Consider the following 16,443-nt stretch of genomic DNA (forward strand, 5'->3'; position numbering starts at 1 on the left):
TCAAGGAAGGTTTAAGGAATTCACATTTCTCTTTCCTCTCCTTCCACTTCTGTCTTAAACATATGCCATTTTCAAACTGAAGCGGGAAGAAGTTGTCGATTCTTTTCTTTTTTTTTGGTAATGGGCACTTAAACACTGAGCCACATCCCCAGTCCTATTTTGTATTTTATTTAGAGACAGGGTCTCACTGAGTTGCTGAATGTCTGGCTAAGTTGCCGAGGCTGGCTTTGGACTCACAATCCTCCTGGCCTCAGCCTCCTGAGCCACTAGGATTACAGACTTGCGCCACTGAGTCCAGTGAAGTTGTTGATTCTTAAAAATTAAAGTCGTACTCTACTGGAAGTTCCTTAAAATTTTAAGCAGAGAGTTACTATATGTTTACACTGGCCTGTGTTTCTCCAAAATCCACAGGTTAAAGCCTAATACCCCCTCCCCAATATGTGACTATTTTGGAGATGGGGCCTTAAGGAGGTAATTAAAGTTAAATAAGATCATAAGAGTGAAACACTTATTCAAGAGAACTGGTGCCCTGCTGAGAAACCAACACCAATACACTCTCTATTTCTGACCCCTTATGTCAGGACACGGCAAGAAGCAAGTTGTCTATACAGAAGGAAAGGAGCTCTCATAAGAAACCAAGTCCTGATAGAACCTTGCTTAATCTGGGACCAGCTTATAGAACTGTGAGAAAATAAATTTCTGTTATTTAAGCCACTCAGTTTATGATATTTTGTTATGGCAGCCCTAGCCGACAAAGATTTCATATGACCCAGCAACTTTACTCCTAAGTCTGTATTAAAAGAAATAAAAACATGTCCACACAAAAACTTGCAAACAAATGTACATGATTCTTAATAGAAGTATTATTTATAATAGCCAAAAAGCAGAAATAATCCACCTATCCATCAACTGGTGAACAGATAACAAAATGTTGTATATGCATACAATAGTATTCTTGGGCACAGAAAGGAATACAACATTGATTCATACATACTACAACATGGACATGTGTTACATGAAAATATTACAGTAAGTGGAAAAAGTTAGTCATAAAAGACTTTTATGATATTATTTACATGAAATGTCCAGAATAGGCAAATCTATCCAGATAGAAAATAGATTAAAATGGTTCAATCCCTAATACAAAAGAAAGAAAGAAAATAGGTTAGTGGTTCTCTAAGGTTGAGAAAGGATAGAAGAAAGGGAATGAAAAGTGGCTAAATGGGATGTTTCTTTTGGGGGAGTGAAAAGTTCCAAAATTAGATTTTGCTGATAAGCGCACAATGCTATGAATATACTAAAAACTATTAAATCATGCACTTAAAGTCTTAGAAGCACCCATAAGAGCTTTCAAATCCTGTGATTTTTTGAAAATAACTAAAATTTCACTATGCTTTTTAATCAAATTAATGTGCTTAAGAAAGATCCGAATGTTCAAAGTTGAACTACAATCACTCAAATCACTCATTCAGATACACATCCACTTGAACTGACTTTCTCATCCTAATAATCAATGTCAGCCAAATGTCATGGTGCTGTTGTGAATAAAATATCCATGAAGGGGGAAAATGACACTCTGTGTGAGATCTATAAATTTTTGAATTAAGAGATCTCATTTTTCCCTTTTGCAATCTTTCTCTGTATTGAAACTTCAGTGACCTGAATAAAAAGAATAAAATCAGAATAGGAGCCATGAAGAACTCAAAGGATCAGTATCTTCTCTAACAGTGCTTTGTGTGTTTCTGGCCATGAATCCTGAAACCAACTTAAATGGGATTTTAAAAAGGCTGCAATGTTTATCTCAACAGTGCATGTGTGCATGCACAAAAACAGATTCTAAACTCCTAATCCTAAAATAAGGGCTTTGTTATTTATATACCGATGGAAAACACAAATTAGTCAACTATTTTCACCAGATGACTCTTCAATTAAAAGAAATCACTGGAGCAATATTTTTATTAGCTAGGACCTTCATAAAAACTTTCATGAAACACAAATTAACATTTTAAATTCTCTGTTATAAAATATACTGAAGCTGAATGTTCAAATCAAGAAGTACATTTACTCCCTTTTGGGTTTACAAGTATGGAGTATAATTTCAAAAGCATTAAAATATGTTACACCTTTCAGCTTCCAGGAAGATGGATCCTCATTCAAATGATGCTGGTAGAAGCAAACATGAGCAAAGAACATTACAAAAATAAGTATTATTCGCCTTTATAAACAGGGTCCTTAGATTCAATTAATGGAATTTTTGTTATCTAAGCTCTCCTTCTTCCAAAGTACATAAAAGATGATTTAAAAAAATACAACCTGTTTTAAACTGAATAAAGTAAACTGTTCATATGTCAAAGCATTTTATTTAAAAAATACACACATAATAGGATAAATTATACCACCAGTCCCATGCCATTTGATATTTGTTTCCAGTTTCTCTTTATAAATAGCCCTAATCTTTTTTCAATCTTTGATTTGTGATCATTTCCTTTAGAAAATCTTCTTGGAAATAAAAGCATTAATGAGTCAAAGGGCATGATTATTTTAAGGTTTTTGACATAGTTTATCAAATTGGTAAATAAAAAAGTCAAGATTTTTTATAATGTATGTATTAATACATGTGGATATATTAATATATGTGGATATAGATATAATCTGAGTTCCATTTTTAAACCTCATGCATTTTGTTCAGCATGGTATCACAAGCATTTTTATAAAGACCATGAAATTCCATTAAAGTTAAGACTAAATGTTGCAGATTTACCAAAAAAAAAAAAAAATCAATAGTTTATGTAGAGTAACATGAAAATAAACCCATCAACCATTCCACTTTCAGATGATATTTAGTATATTTGGGCTTATTTTTTTAATTCACAGAAACAAATTTCAAGTGGGTTAGCAAAGCTATTTTAAACAAACACAAAAATGAATTTGGAAGATATACTTAAGGAGAATTTTGATATGGCATATTTACAGAAGTATTTTCTGTCTTTTAGATAAAAGAATTAGTGATACAGAGATCTGGATACCAAAGTTTCTGTAGTTAACCTTATCAGTTCCAGGATTGGTTAAAAGATCAACTGCACCATTCACTTTAGAAAACAATGCCTTGACTCACCATTACCATGAAGATAAAGACATAATCAGGAAAGGGCTGACCAGCCTTTCCAGTTTGTTGAAAGCTGGCCATCTGCCTTAGGATCAACCTCATTCCTCTCCTGCTTTAAAAAATAACACCTCAGCTTCCACCCACCATGAGCTAGACATATATTCTTTGAATTAATCTCACCTGGTTAAAGTTTTCATATACCTATGGTTGCAATATAATTTACCTCAAAAAAAAAAAAAAAAGACAAAGTTACTGTCTTGGAAATATTTTTATCAAAGCAAATGCAGAAAGAGAAAGGAGAGAGAAAGAAAGAAAAATCTGCAACAAATCATTCTCACCATAAAGGATAAATTCTCAACTTTCAGTAGCACTAAAAGAACAAAGTATAATGATCCGGTTTCCTTTTAAAGAGAATCTTTTTTTTTTCACTTAATGTTTTTTATTTATATGTGACAGCAGAATACATTACAATTCTTATTACACATATAGAGAATCTTTGGGGAAAAAAGATCTTTTTTGAGAGAATTTTGGATGAGAGCTATTCTGCAATAATTCAAATTTTGGCATACGATATAGCAAATCCTCTTGAATGAAAAGATTATCAAAATGTATATTCCCATAATGATTTATAAGGTTCAAAATTGGTACCCAGGTATTAAAAGAAATGATCAAAGAATTACTAGTATAAGTTCTAGGATAGAATTTTGATACCTTTGAAGAAAAACAACATAGGTAATAATAATTTAGGTTCCTCTCCAAATTTTAGCTTTAAAAAATGACTTTTTATTGCCCAGAGATTAAAAATTACATTATTTCTTATAGTGAATAAATACATCTGAAAAATTGAATCATTATCATGTTAATTAGATCATAATTGAATCCATTATCTATCATATGAATGCTGGAAGAAATTTTAGAAATCCAATTCAGACTTCATTTTACAAATGAGGAAACCTCTGGGGAATAAACTACACATGGTGGCCAAATTAGTCATTAGCAGGTTTGTGTCAGGTTATACAACAGATGTGTCTTATTGTAGCAATTGAGGCTTATATAACAGCCCATATCTGCTACATCTTCCTATGACCCATCATGTCTAGCTCTGTAATTTGAACATTCATAGGATCAAACTTGCTGTACAATGTGATAATTATGAAAATGAAAAAAAAATATTTCTAAAAATCAAACATAAAACTAGCTTCATTATCTGAGGCTGTGGCTCAGCAGTAGCGCATTTCCCTGGCATGTGTGAGGTACTGGGTTCAATTATCAGCACCACATATAAATAAATAAATAAGATAAAGGTCTATCAACAACCAAAAAAAAATATTTAGGAAAGCTAGCTTCAACAATCTGTGAGGTGAATAGAAAGCCTACATCCTGGAAGCAAATTTTTACCCCTCACACATCAGAGCACTAATCTTTAGGGTATATAAAGAACTCAAAAAGCTAAACACCAAAAAACAAATAACCTAATCAATGAATGGGCGAAGGACATGAACAGACTCTTCTCAGAAGAGGATATTCAATCAATCAACAAATGTATGAAAAAAATGTTCATCATCTGTAGCAATTAGAGAAATGCAAATCAAAACTACTTTAAGATACCATCTCACTCCAGTCAGAATGGCAGCTATTGTGAAGACAAACAACAATAAATATTGGCGAGGATGTAGGGAAAAAGGCACACTCATACATTACTGGTGGAACTGCAAATTGGTTCAGCCAATATGGAAAGCAGTATGGAGATTCCTTGGAAAATTTGATAATTTGACCAACCTATCCCTCTCCTCGGTCTATACACAAAAGCCTTAAAAACAGCATACTACAGGGACAGAGCCACATCAATGTTTACAGCAGCACAATTCACAATAGCTAAACTGTGGAACCAACCTAAATGCCCTTCAGTAGATGAATGGATTTAAAAAATGTGGCATGTATACACAATGGAATATTACTCAGTAATAAAAGAGAATAAAATCATGGCATTTGCAGGTAAATGGATGGCGTTGGAAAGATAAAGTGAGATTAGATAAAGTTAAAGATAAGTGAGGTTAGCCAATCCCAAAAAAAACAAATGGCAAATGTTTTCTCTGATATAAGGTGACTGATCCATAATGGGGTAGGGAGGGGGAGCATGGGAGAATTGACGAACTCTAGATAGGGCAGCGGGGTGGGAGAGGAAGGAAGAGGGCTGGGGGTTAGCAGTGATAGAGGAATGTGATGGACATCGTTGTCCAAAGTACATGTATGAAGACATGAATTGGTGTGAATATACTTTATATACAAACAGATGTGAAAAATTGTTCCATATATGTAATAAGAATTGTGATGCATTACGCTGCCATGTATTTAAATATAAAACCAATTAAAAAAAAAAGAATTAGCTTAATGGGCTGGGGTTGTGGCTCAGTGGTAGAGTGCTCACCTAGCACGTGCAAGGCCCTAGGTTCGATCCTCAGCACCACATAAAAATAAATAAAAATAGAGGTATTGTGTCCAACTACAACTAAAAAAAAAATTTTTTTAAACACAGTTGTAATTTGTAGTTTCCAATCATAAAAATCTCAAAAGTCTTCTTAAAAGTGTTTTTAAGAACTCACACATCAGGGGCTGGGGATGTGGCTCAAAAGGTAGCACACTCACCTGCATGCAGCCTGGGTTCGATCCTCAGCACCACATACAAACAAAGATATTGTGTCCGCCGAAAACTAAAAAATAAATATTAAAATTCTCTCTCTAAAAAAAAAAAAAAAAAAAAACCTCACACATCATTATAATTTAGCTCTTAGGCTTTGAAACCCAAAATATTATCTCATCTTCAATTTGCTTTAAGTAAAAAAAAAAAAAGACAACAGCACAATATCTAAGCTATGAATTTTATTTCACTCTAAATTTAAAAGTTAAGCAGTTGAACAAAAAATATTTGGTATGCATATTTTTAAATATATTCATAAGTCTATTCTTCTGCTCAACCTATTCAAGGTAGGTTTTTCCTCAAAACCTCAGCTTATTACCATTCTTCACAATTCAGGTTTAAGTTCCTAAATCAGCTCCTGTGACTGTCTTCAGACAAACTCCTCAAGCGCCAAGTTTAGTAAGGCCCATCTTATACCCAGCAACCAAGGACAAGCCTACCTGGTGCTCAGCTTCCTGAAGTATAATGATTTCTTGGGACACCAGTTGAACAGGAGGAAGCTAGAACTAGTTTAATGGATAGAAAAATAGAAGGCTATGGAAGCAACACCAGCATTAAAAATATCTTAGTAAGTACAAATTGGAAATCATATGCTTTAATTCTCATTCTTCTAAACATGTGTTTCTGACTTTAATGTGCATACAAATCGACTGAGCCTCATATTCAAAAAATGATTTATTAGTGGGGAGCATTGGGATTCTGCAATTTCTACCCATCTCCCTAGTGATATTGATGCTTTTAGTCCATGCACCACCTAGAAGCAGCAGGACGTAGCAGAGAGCTTTGATAAAGAAACTGACTGGATCAACCATATTGGTGGCTGTCAGGTGGCTGCTTTCACATCCAACTGTACCATGTCTCTAATTGGAACAGACTTTCCCCACATTTGAATCTTCACTTAGGCTTTTGAACTTTCCTCTAAAGACAAGAGTGTACACTCATTGAGAGTGTTGCTTCTCTCCTTCTTCAGTTTATTCATGGACAGAGCGCTGAACTAGGGTACACTCCCGCCCTTTTACTCACTCCACTCGGAAATAAAGTGACGTTAACGGATCTTGTAAATTTAGGAAGAATTAGGTGCCCATGTTCAGAATGGCCCAGTACTGTCCTGTTTCCACTCAGGAATGAACTGCCCCCTAGAGTCAGGAGTAGGGAAGGTAAAGAAGGTTTTTAAGATGGGATCAGGGGCTGGGGTTGTGGCTCAGTGGTAGAGTGCTCACCTAGCACATGCGAGGCCCTGGGTTCAATCCTCAGTACCATATAAAAATAAATAAAACAAAGGTATCATGTCTAACTACAACTAAAAAATAAATTTTAAAAAAAAGATGGGATCAGTACCTTGTGAGAGGGGGAACAATCACATGGTAAGACAGGAGGCCAGATATTTAGGGGCCACCTTACTCTTTATAACAACATGCTCCTGCAGGACCCACCCAGGGTCCCTTGACAACTAATTAACCTGAGAGTGATGCCCTAGTGACCTGATTACCTCCCACTACATTACCACCTAACACCACCATGCTGGGGACCAAGCTTCTAGCATATGAACTCTTGGGAGACACACTCAAACTCTACCAGTTCATGACTAGGGAGAGGAGGAAAGTAGGAATAGTTTTAATTTTAATGTTATGGTTTGGACCCGGAATGTACCACCAAAGGCTCATGTGTTGAAGGCTTGGTCCTCGCTGGTAGCTCTAATGGCAGATTATAGAAAATTAGGAGGTGGGAACTAGTGGGAGAAAGTAGATTACAAGGCATGTTTTTGAAAGGTATATCTTGTCACTAGCTTCTTCCTCTCTCTGCTTCCTGTGTGCCATGGGGTGAACAGGAGACCTTCCACCTGCCTTCACACGGGTCCAGAAATTATGGAGTCACATGACTGTGGACTGAAACCTCTGAAACCATGAGCAAAAACAAAAATCTTTCTTCCTTAAGTTGGTTTTCCCAGGTATTTTGTCATAGTGGTAGAAAGCTAACACAATTAGCAACTGATCCCGAAAACGTGATGGCCACAGCACTGAAGCAGGATCCTGCATGTCAGGCCCCTGATGAGCCAGGCACTGACCTTTAGCTTTAGATTACGGTGAGGTCCAAGGGATGACCCAGCAGAGGCTACTGCAGCCACCCACAGAAACACATGGGGCTTCAGGGAGTGGCTATTTGCAAATCATTACAAGGCATGTCACCAAGATGTCAGTCCAGATGGACAGGATTTTTGAGAAAGCAAGACATTTGTTTTATTCACCAATATATTTATAATACTCAGAAGAGTATGTAAGAGGGGTCTCAAAAAATTTGTTGAATTAAAGTATAAAGAGCCAAAAGAAATTGATTTTGGACTTGAACTTCTTTGGGTTTTATTTAGCACACGTGGGCTTTAAAGTACAAGGAAAAAAAAAAAATCAATCCTAAAATTATTTTTCCCCAGGAACTTTATGATGGCAAAGGGTTAATAATATTCAAATGCAAGGCATCTCTATTTCCCTGGCATCTTAACATTTTCATCAGATCTCACTGCGCTCCTACAAAAATCTATGAGATATATCTCTCTCTCTCTCACACACACACACACACACACACACAATGTTATATATAATTTAAGACTGAAAAGAAGAAAATAAATTTATTCCCTGGGCACACAGAGACCTCAGAACCAATTTAGGTAATGTATCCATCAGAGACTTCTGGAACAAGATCTCAACTGCCCTTCAGAGGGGCTAGAAGAATGCCCAGAGGGTCAGTGTTTCACCAAGGAGCAGTCTCCTGAAATTATGGATTAAGCAGAAGTCTGAATTGAGAGAATAAGAAGTAAGGATGTTAGAGGTGAATACTTTCTCCCCTTTCCTGCTGTGTCCTTTCATGCAAGAGTTCAACTAGTGTTATCTTTCTTCACTTCAGTCTGATCCCTTGTTTTCATCCTGCTCAGAGGAAGTGAAGTAACAAATCTAATGAGAAAATGTGGGAGGAATAAACCCCGCATTCTTGGCTGGGCTCCTCCTGCTGTCTTCCTGGGGACAAGTCAGCCTATGAAGAGCACAAGTGCACTCCGTGACCATGACCGGGGCAGCCCTGCAGTTGACTGAGAGGACCTGATTCTGGGCTTTGACATTACGAATGTAAGCTGCATCCTTCACAAGCAGCCTTGATGGTGATACAATGGCAATTTCTTTACCCTATAGTATTTTGCCATTGGTTCTGAACTCAGATCAAAAAGAGGATGATGGACCCTCTATTCATAGCAAATATTACAGTTTTATTTATTTTTAATTCCTAGTTTAAACCTATGGCTTCCACAAGGTTCATCTTTTTTATTGTAGGAAAATATGAATAAGAATAATATTACCACATTTTGTTTATCCATCACCTATGGATGGACCACATTTTGTTTATCCATCACCTATGGATGAACACTTAGACTACTTTCCTCCTTTTGGCTACTGTGAATCACACTGCTATAAACATGGGTATACAAATATCTGTTCCAGTTCCTGCTTTCATTTAGGTTGAGCATATACTCAGAAGTGGAACTGATGGATCATACTGGAATTATATTTTTAACATATCTGAGGAATCACCATATTGACTTATATAGCAGCTACACCATTGTACACTCCCACCAGCAATGCACAAGTGTTCCAATCTCTCCATATCCTTGCCAATACTTGTTATTTTCTATTTTGTTTTACATCAGGCATCCTAGTACATGTGAAGTGGTATCTCATGGTGGTTTTGATTTGCATTTTCCCAATGACTAGTGATGATGAACATCTTTTCATGTGCTTTTTGGCCAGGTACATATCTTCTTTGGACAAAGGTCTATTCAAGTTCTTTGTCCATCTTTTTTTTTAAATTGGGATTTGTTGTTATTGCTGTTGAGTTAGTACACTTTTTTTTTTCCCCCCCAAAAAATAAATCCAATTTTGGAAGCATGATTGACTTAAGACAGTATGCTAGAGAGGGGAACTTATTTAATTCCTGTTATCTCTTTGAGGGGCACAATTCAACCCATAAGACAAAAGTCAGCTGAAGCTGGGAAGAGGCAAGAATAAGGCCTCCTCCGTAGACAGCAAAGGGAGCATTGTCCTGCTGAGGCCCTGATTTCAGACTTCAGCTTTCAGATTTGTGAGAAGAAAAATTTCTGTTATTGTAAGCCACCCAGTTTGTGGTACTTTGCTATGACAGCCCTAGGAAACTAATAAACTCCAATTATAGAAAATAAGTAAATTCAAGTCCTTTCATAGGTTAATTGTCTGAAATTCACAACACAGCTTCTATTCTTACAAAAAATATATGCATAAACAATTGTGAGATTCCTGGACAACCTACACATGGTATTTTAATTTACAAACGTAGCCTTCATATTGCCCAATAGTACTGCTATTTCCAGATTATAGGAAGTGCAGCCAGCATGCATGGCTTCATGGATCCCTAAATGTTAGAAACACACACCCTTTGCCATAGCCATAGCCTCTAAGATAATGAAATTTTTCTCTCCCTCTCTAATGGATGAAGTTAAGACGGTATTCACCCTTTCCCACAACCACTCAAAGAAAGTGACTCTTGCTCTGCATTGCCCAGATGGTGAGAAGGTCTCTACCCCAGTTCCTTCACTCACACCTGCACTGTATACGCACAAGCACAAACAACAAAAAAAAATTTGTCTACTTCCACATTTTTCTCTCTCTCTACTTGTAACTGCAGCAAAATTAAAACAGCCCCTCACTTAAAGGATTAGTAGCAATGGAAAAAAAGTTATTTGAGGTGGAAATATTGGTACAAACCCCAGAACATCCTAACTCTGAGAGACATTTATACAGAAAACAATAGTTCAAATGTTTAGCAATATTGGAAACTAAGAGAAAAGACTTTTTATAATATTTATAATTATGCTGTTTTGGGAACTAAAGACCTAGAGGGCTAATGATTTTGAAGCATAAGACAAACCCCTTAGAATAGGTTCAGTTCTGCTGTGATAATAACCCAAACTTCAGTGACTTCACATAAATGTCAGGGGTGTGGGCAGGGAGCTCTGCCCATATCCCTGCTCAATCAGGAGTCCAGATTAACTGCAGTGTCACTCGGTCAAGTTCCATGATCAGTAGGTCACTAGGTACTGGGAGTTCCTCAGGAAACAATGCACTCCCTCTTAAAGCTCCTGCCTAGAAGTGACACACATCACTTCTGCTACAGAAGCAGATGTCACCAGATGAAACAGGCCATTGGATAATATCCAACCTTAGGAAAGTGTATAAACACAATCTTATCCTCTGACCAGGAGTGGGAGAACAAGAAACAGCTATGCAAAGAATTAAGGTAGTAAGGGAAGAATCCATTTCTGCTAAGAAATATGATACAAGCAAATCTGATAAACAAATTCAGCAAAGTAGGACACACACACACACACAAAAAAAAATCAATATACAAAAACCAGTATCTTTCTATGTACCAATAATAAATCCACTGAGAAAGAAATCAGGAAAACAATTCCATTCAAAATAACTTTAAAACAGTACCTAGGATTAAACCTAACCAAGGAGGTAAAAGACCTTTACAATGAAAATTTCTGAACACTGAAGAAAGAAATTGAATGAGACATGAGAAGATGGAAAGACCTCCCATGTTCATGGATGCTCTCCATTACACCAGGACTAGTTGTCATCTGCACTTTACCATCCTTAAAATCTTTATTTCTTTTGTTTTCATTTTGATTTCTTGACTCTTTCAGAGAGGTTATCTCAATGCAAGGATAGCACAGACTCAATCTGAGTACAATTAATTATCTCCATAAAAACATCTACACATACACACGCACAAAAAAAAATCTATTCATAATTCCAGTGACTTAAGAGCTGAGGCAGGAGAATCCCAAATTAGAGGTCAGCCTGGGAAACTTAGTTAGACCCTAAGCAACTCAGCAAGACCTAAAAAAATCAAAAGGTCTTGGGGTGTAGCTCAGTGCTACTGTGTCTCTGGGTCAATACCCAGTATGATAGAGGAGGGCAAAGAACACATCCAACACATCCATTCACAAATACAGCTTCTAAATTACCTGACAACAAAAATGAGAAGCTGCCAAAAATTGGCTCTTAATTTTCATAAAACCTCCCATCAATTACCACAAAGCTATATATAATTAAATGATCTCTGTGTTAGTAGTTTACCTTCGTAATTTTTTGTTTTTTACAAAAATCTAATTAATTGTACTTTAGAGCTCCATTTTAAGCATAGTTGACATTGAGTGCCGTTTACTGAATTTCTTTTGACAAGTTCAAGTTTGGCATAGCTGTTAAGGATCATAAAACCGAAAGCACACTCCATTAGCAAAAACAAATCTTATCAGTATCAGTGCAGTTTTAAGGACAAGAACAGAAACTTGGCAACTATAGGTAATTAAATATCTGCAAAGCACCACATGTGAGTACACCCAGTACACAAGTAATTACCATCATTGATTAGACACTGACACATGGAAAAATTTAACATTCCCACCCATCCCAGAGGCCACATGCAAATCCCATTCCTTCATTATCTCTTCCTGCCTCTCCAGACTTCACTAAACCCTGTGCTTCCAAGTTCCCTTACCTGGGGATCTCAGGTCAGACACCAGTACGTGCATATCCATTCCTCATTCTGCCCCTACCTGTCAGCAGAAACCTGAATCATACAGATGTCTGCTACGGCCCACGTAGTTTTGGAAAAGAGGTCATCCATAGTTTAGCAGAAAATTCTGATTCAGAAAAATCATGATTTTCTATGGAGTTTTGGAAAATCAGCCGAAAATCTGGATCATTAAGATTTATTATTTTGGGGGCTGGGACTGTGGCTCAGCGGTAGAGTGCTCGCCTAGTGCAGGCGGGACCCGGGTTCGATTCTCAGCACCATATAAAAATAAAGGCATTGTGTTGTGTCCATCTACACCAAAAAAAAAAAAAAAAAGCTTTAAAAAAAAGATTTATTATTTTTGAACTTAGAATTTCAATGGGTATAAACTTAAGTCAAAGACCAGATTCCCACTTAGACTCAGTTTCAACAATTTATTCTTTTCACTTGAAACTCATAAAAACTGCTATGAAGGATACAAATGTGTGTCAGTGTGATGTTTTAGAACAAATAAGATTAATAGCCAATATGTGACTATTGATGAGGCACAAAAAGCTATAAGTGCTTTCCATAAATTTTCACAAAATCCACAAACAACTCTTGAGAGGTATAAAGTAGTATAAGCCCAACTGTACACATGAGGAAGCTGCAGCATCCAGAGTTAATAACTTGCCATAGTGAACTAACAAGGAGGCTGCAAACTAGGTACTCTGGTTTTGTGTTTCTTTTCAATGCTGTGCTAAAGAAAATCAATTCCAACAGGGAAAAAACACATACAAAGCGTCATATATGAAAGAATGATATACTCTACCTCATTAATACCAAAAGTTAGAAGACAATGAAGAAATGTCTTCAAATTTCTGAGTGATAAGTTATTTCCAAAACGTAATTCTATACCCTATCAGACCATGAATTGGAGGTGAGTGCAGCCAGGCACAGTGATGCATGCCTGTAGTCCCAGCTACTCAGGAGCCTGAGGCAGGAGGATTACCTGAGCCAGGAGCTTGAGGCTAGTATACTTCAAAAAAAAGTAAGGGTAGACAAAGGGATTTTTAGGCATGCCTTTAAACCCTTTGAATTTGTAAACCTCAAACTTAGCACCCTTACACACTTTCTCAGGAAACAGAAATGGTGGAGAATGAACGCCATCAAAATGTGGCAGAGCAAGAAACAGGGAATTCAAGAGAGGGAAAATGCAGAGCCCTACACTAGCCCAAAGAGCAGCAGGATGTCCATGAGGTCCAATAAGGATGTCTCCAGGGAAAACAGAGAATAAATATTGGAAAGCTTTAGCAAGTTAAAAACTTGAACAGAGAGAAACCAGAGATTTGGGAGATGTGAGATGCTTGTCCAGGACAGTCAAACAAAGCAAAGTACACTTCAGGGTGAAGGGGAACAATTATTAATCTTAAGGAAAACAAACAGCTATACAAAAGAGAAAACATCATAATATACCATGTGGCTTGCTGAGGACATTAACATCATATTTGTGGAAGCAATAAAATTTCACCAAAAAAAAAAAATGTCTTATGGTTATAACAAAGATTTGGGAAGTTAGAGGGGTAACAAAAATCCTCATCAATAATAAGTTAATACATCATGCTTAAAAAAGATGTTAAGAGACAGAAATATAAAAATATTGCTTTAAAATATAGGGGTGAACACAATGTGAAACAGTGAAGGGAGAGAAATTAATTGGATCTAAGAACAAGAGTGAGCTGCCCTTGGATAGAACCCTCTGGGCATGAAGTCCTGCTCTCTTATCTACAGTTTCACTTTCCACAGTTTGTTACCCACAGCCAACCTCAGTCCAAAAATGTTAAGTGGAAAATTCCAGAAATAAACAATTTATAAATTTTAAATAACTTCTGTAACAGTACATTGTTATAACTGTTTTATTATTAGTTACTGTTGTTGACCTCTTATTCTGAGGAAACCACAAAGTATGAGTACTATTCATGCCCTCAGGTATCTACTGGAGGGTCCTGGAATGTATCCCTCACCAGCAAGGGGAGATGACTGTATTCATCTTCTTAAACTCCGTGCATATCATAAAAATTAAAGAATTATAGAAAAAGGTGACATGGAAACTTTAATCTCTAGCCTATTTTCTCTTTCTACTTAGAATCATGTTACAAAATAAGGCCCCCGTCTTAGTTCCTTTTGTTTGTTTGTTGTTGTGATGCCGGGAATTGAACCCAGGGCCTTGTGCCTGCTAGGCAAGGGCTCTACCACTGAGCTCCATCTCCACAGCTCATGGTTCTGCTTGCCTCTTCTAATCTGAGTCTCAAAAAAGGATGAATGGAATTACAGATGGAGCTCCATGAAGAAACTGGGAAACCTGGACTTCAAGTGACCTTTTTCTGAATGCATCAGTGACTCTTTCAGCTGCTGCTCTAGACTCAATCCTAAAATGGATACTGTAACCTGCTGATTTTAGGCCGATATTCATGCTGAAACATTCTTCTAACTCTAGCCACCACAGATGAAACCTATGGACGACTGAGGTCAAATGTGAAATTCTGCTCTAATTATATGCCAAAGCTATAAGGCTGCCTTATAAAATATACCCTAATTACAGCATTAAAATGTGAAAATATGTCTCAGACATGATTATTTTGTGAGGTGCTGGGGATCAACCCCAGGGCCTCAAACATACTAGCCAAGTGCTCTAGCACTCAACTATACCCCACCTGGCCCATAAATGATTTTTAAAAACCAATAAATTATTCAAACAAAGTTCACTATAAAGCCATTGACTCTCAGACAATAACTTTAAAAATCATATATGGACTCTTAACATTGACCCAATATTTTAATTCTCTTTTAGGCTGAAACCCAACAATCTTTACCCACACCAGAGAATACACGATGTTCTCGGCTGTTCCTACATCTGTCTACACACTGCTCGTGCAAAGTCAAAGCATGCCTTTTTTTTTTTAATATTTATTTTTTAGTTCTTGGCGGACACAACATCTTTGTTTGTATGTGGTGCTGAGGATCGAACCCGGGCCGCACGCACGCCAGGCGAGCGCGCTACCGCTTGAGCCACATCCCCAGTCCCAAAGCATGCCTTTGAATTTGGGATCCAAAGTCCAGTTAATCTCAAATGACAAGAACCTCAAATAAGTGGCAGAAGACAAAGTTAATTATCTCTGTCTCATGCAGAAGTTTGCATAGGTTGTCCAGGACGGGGGCAGCCAGCTAGCTATCAGGGACCCAAGCTGCACCTTCCTCATTCCTCTGCTAAGCATAACCTCAATCCATGGCCCAAAATAGCATCATCTGTGTTTCACTAGACAGGAAAGAAGGAGGGTGAAGAACAACAAGGATGGAAGCTCCCTCCAAAAACATATACTTAGCCCGGTGGCCACAGCTTACTCATGTGACCATACCTGCCTGAGGGCTGAGAAACAGACAGCAACATTGACAGCCACCTGAATCTCCAGATAACAATTCTATAAACATAGAAATAGGAGGAAAAAAAAAAAAAAGGAAAGTGAAGGACAAATATTCGTCTCTGCTACACTTGGCAGAGACCCAACCCTCTATTCCACATCTATTCCACAGGACACTGCTCTTCATTAATAAGACAATAGATTTGTACTCAGACCCCCATGGCTATTTCCATTTTAATAGAGCTTTTCTAGAAATCAGAATCCCTTAAACTCAAGCCCATTCTGAACGTATCCTGCCAGATTCAGAGATGGGGGCCAGATCTTTGAGAGAGATGGCCCTTTAGGCACCTGCAAGTTATGACCATAGTAGTAGACTTGTAGATCCCACAGAAAACCCACAGATCACTCTGAACCAACCACATGCAACAGAAAAAAAAATGAGCTTCTTTTCATGAACATGATCCATCTATTTTTACTTTGGTTTTCAGTTTTCAATGAATAAAGCCCCTTAAAGGGTCCACTTCTTAAGTGTAATTACTGGCAACTATGCTTCTGGATCTTGAACTAAAATGTGTATCCAATCACAAACTGTGGACTGGCAATATTGGTAATATTTTATCATAATGAACTCAATTAGGGAA

At 37.1% G+C, this 16,443-nt stretch overlaps 1 protein-coding gene and 1 long non-coding RNA gene across 4 annotated transcripts in view; one reads left to right on the top strand and one right to left on the bottom strand.

The window, feature by feature from the left end:
- LOC125612879 overlaps positions 1-15,331 on the top strand; it is a 44,898-nt gene extending 29,567 nt beyond the window's left edge. Inside the window, exon 3 of the long non-coding RNA XR_007343355.1 lies at positions 15,235-15,331. This is a non-coding gene — a long non-coding RNA (uncharacterized LOC125612879). The remainder of the gene's footprint in view (positions 1-15,234) is intronic.
- Mtus1 (microtubule associated scaffold protein 1) overlaps positions 1-16,443 on the bottom strand; it is a 143,834-nt gene that overhangs the window by 94,964 nt on the left and 32,427 nt on the right. The gene's annotated exons all lie outside the window — the stretch shown is intronic.

The sequence above is a fragment of the Marmota marmota genome, unplaced genomic scaffold (assembly GCF_001458135.2).
Source record: "Marmota marmota marmota unplaced genomic scaffold, marMar, whole genome shotgun sequence".
Taxonomy (NCBI): Eukaryota; Metazoa; Chordata; class Mammalia; order Rodentia; family Sciuridae; genus Marmota; species Marmota marmota.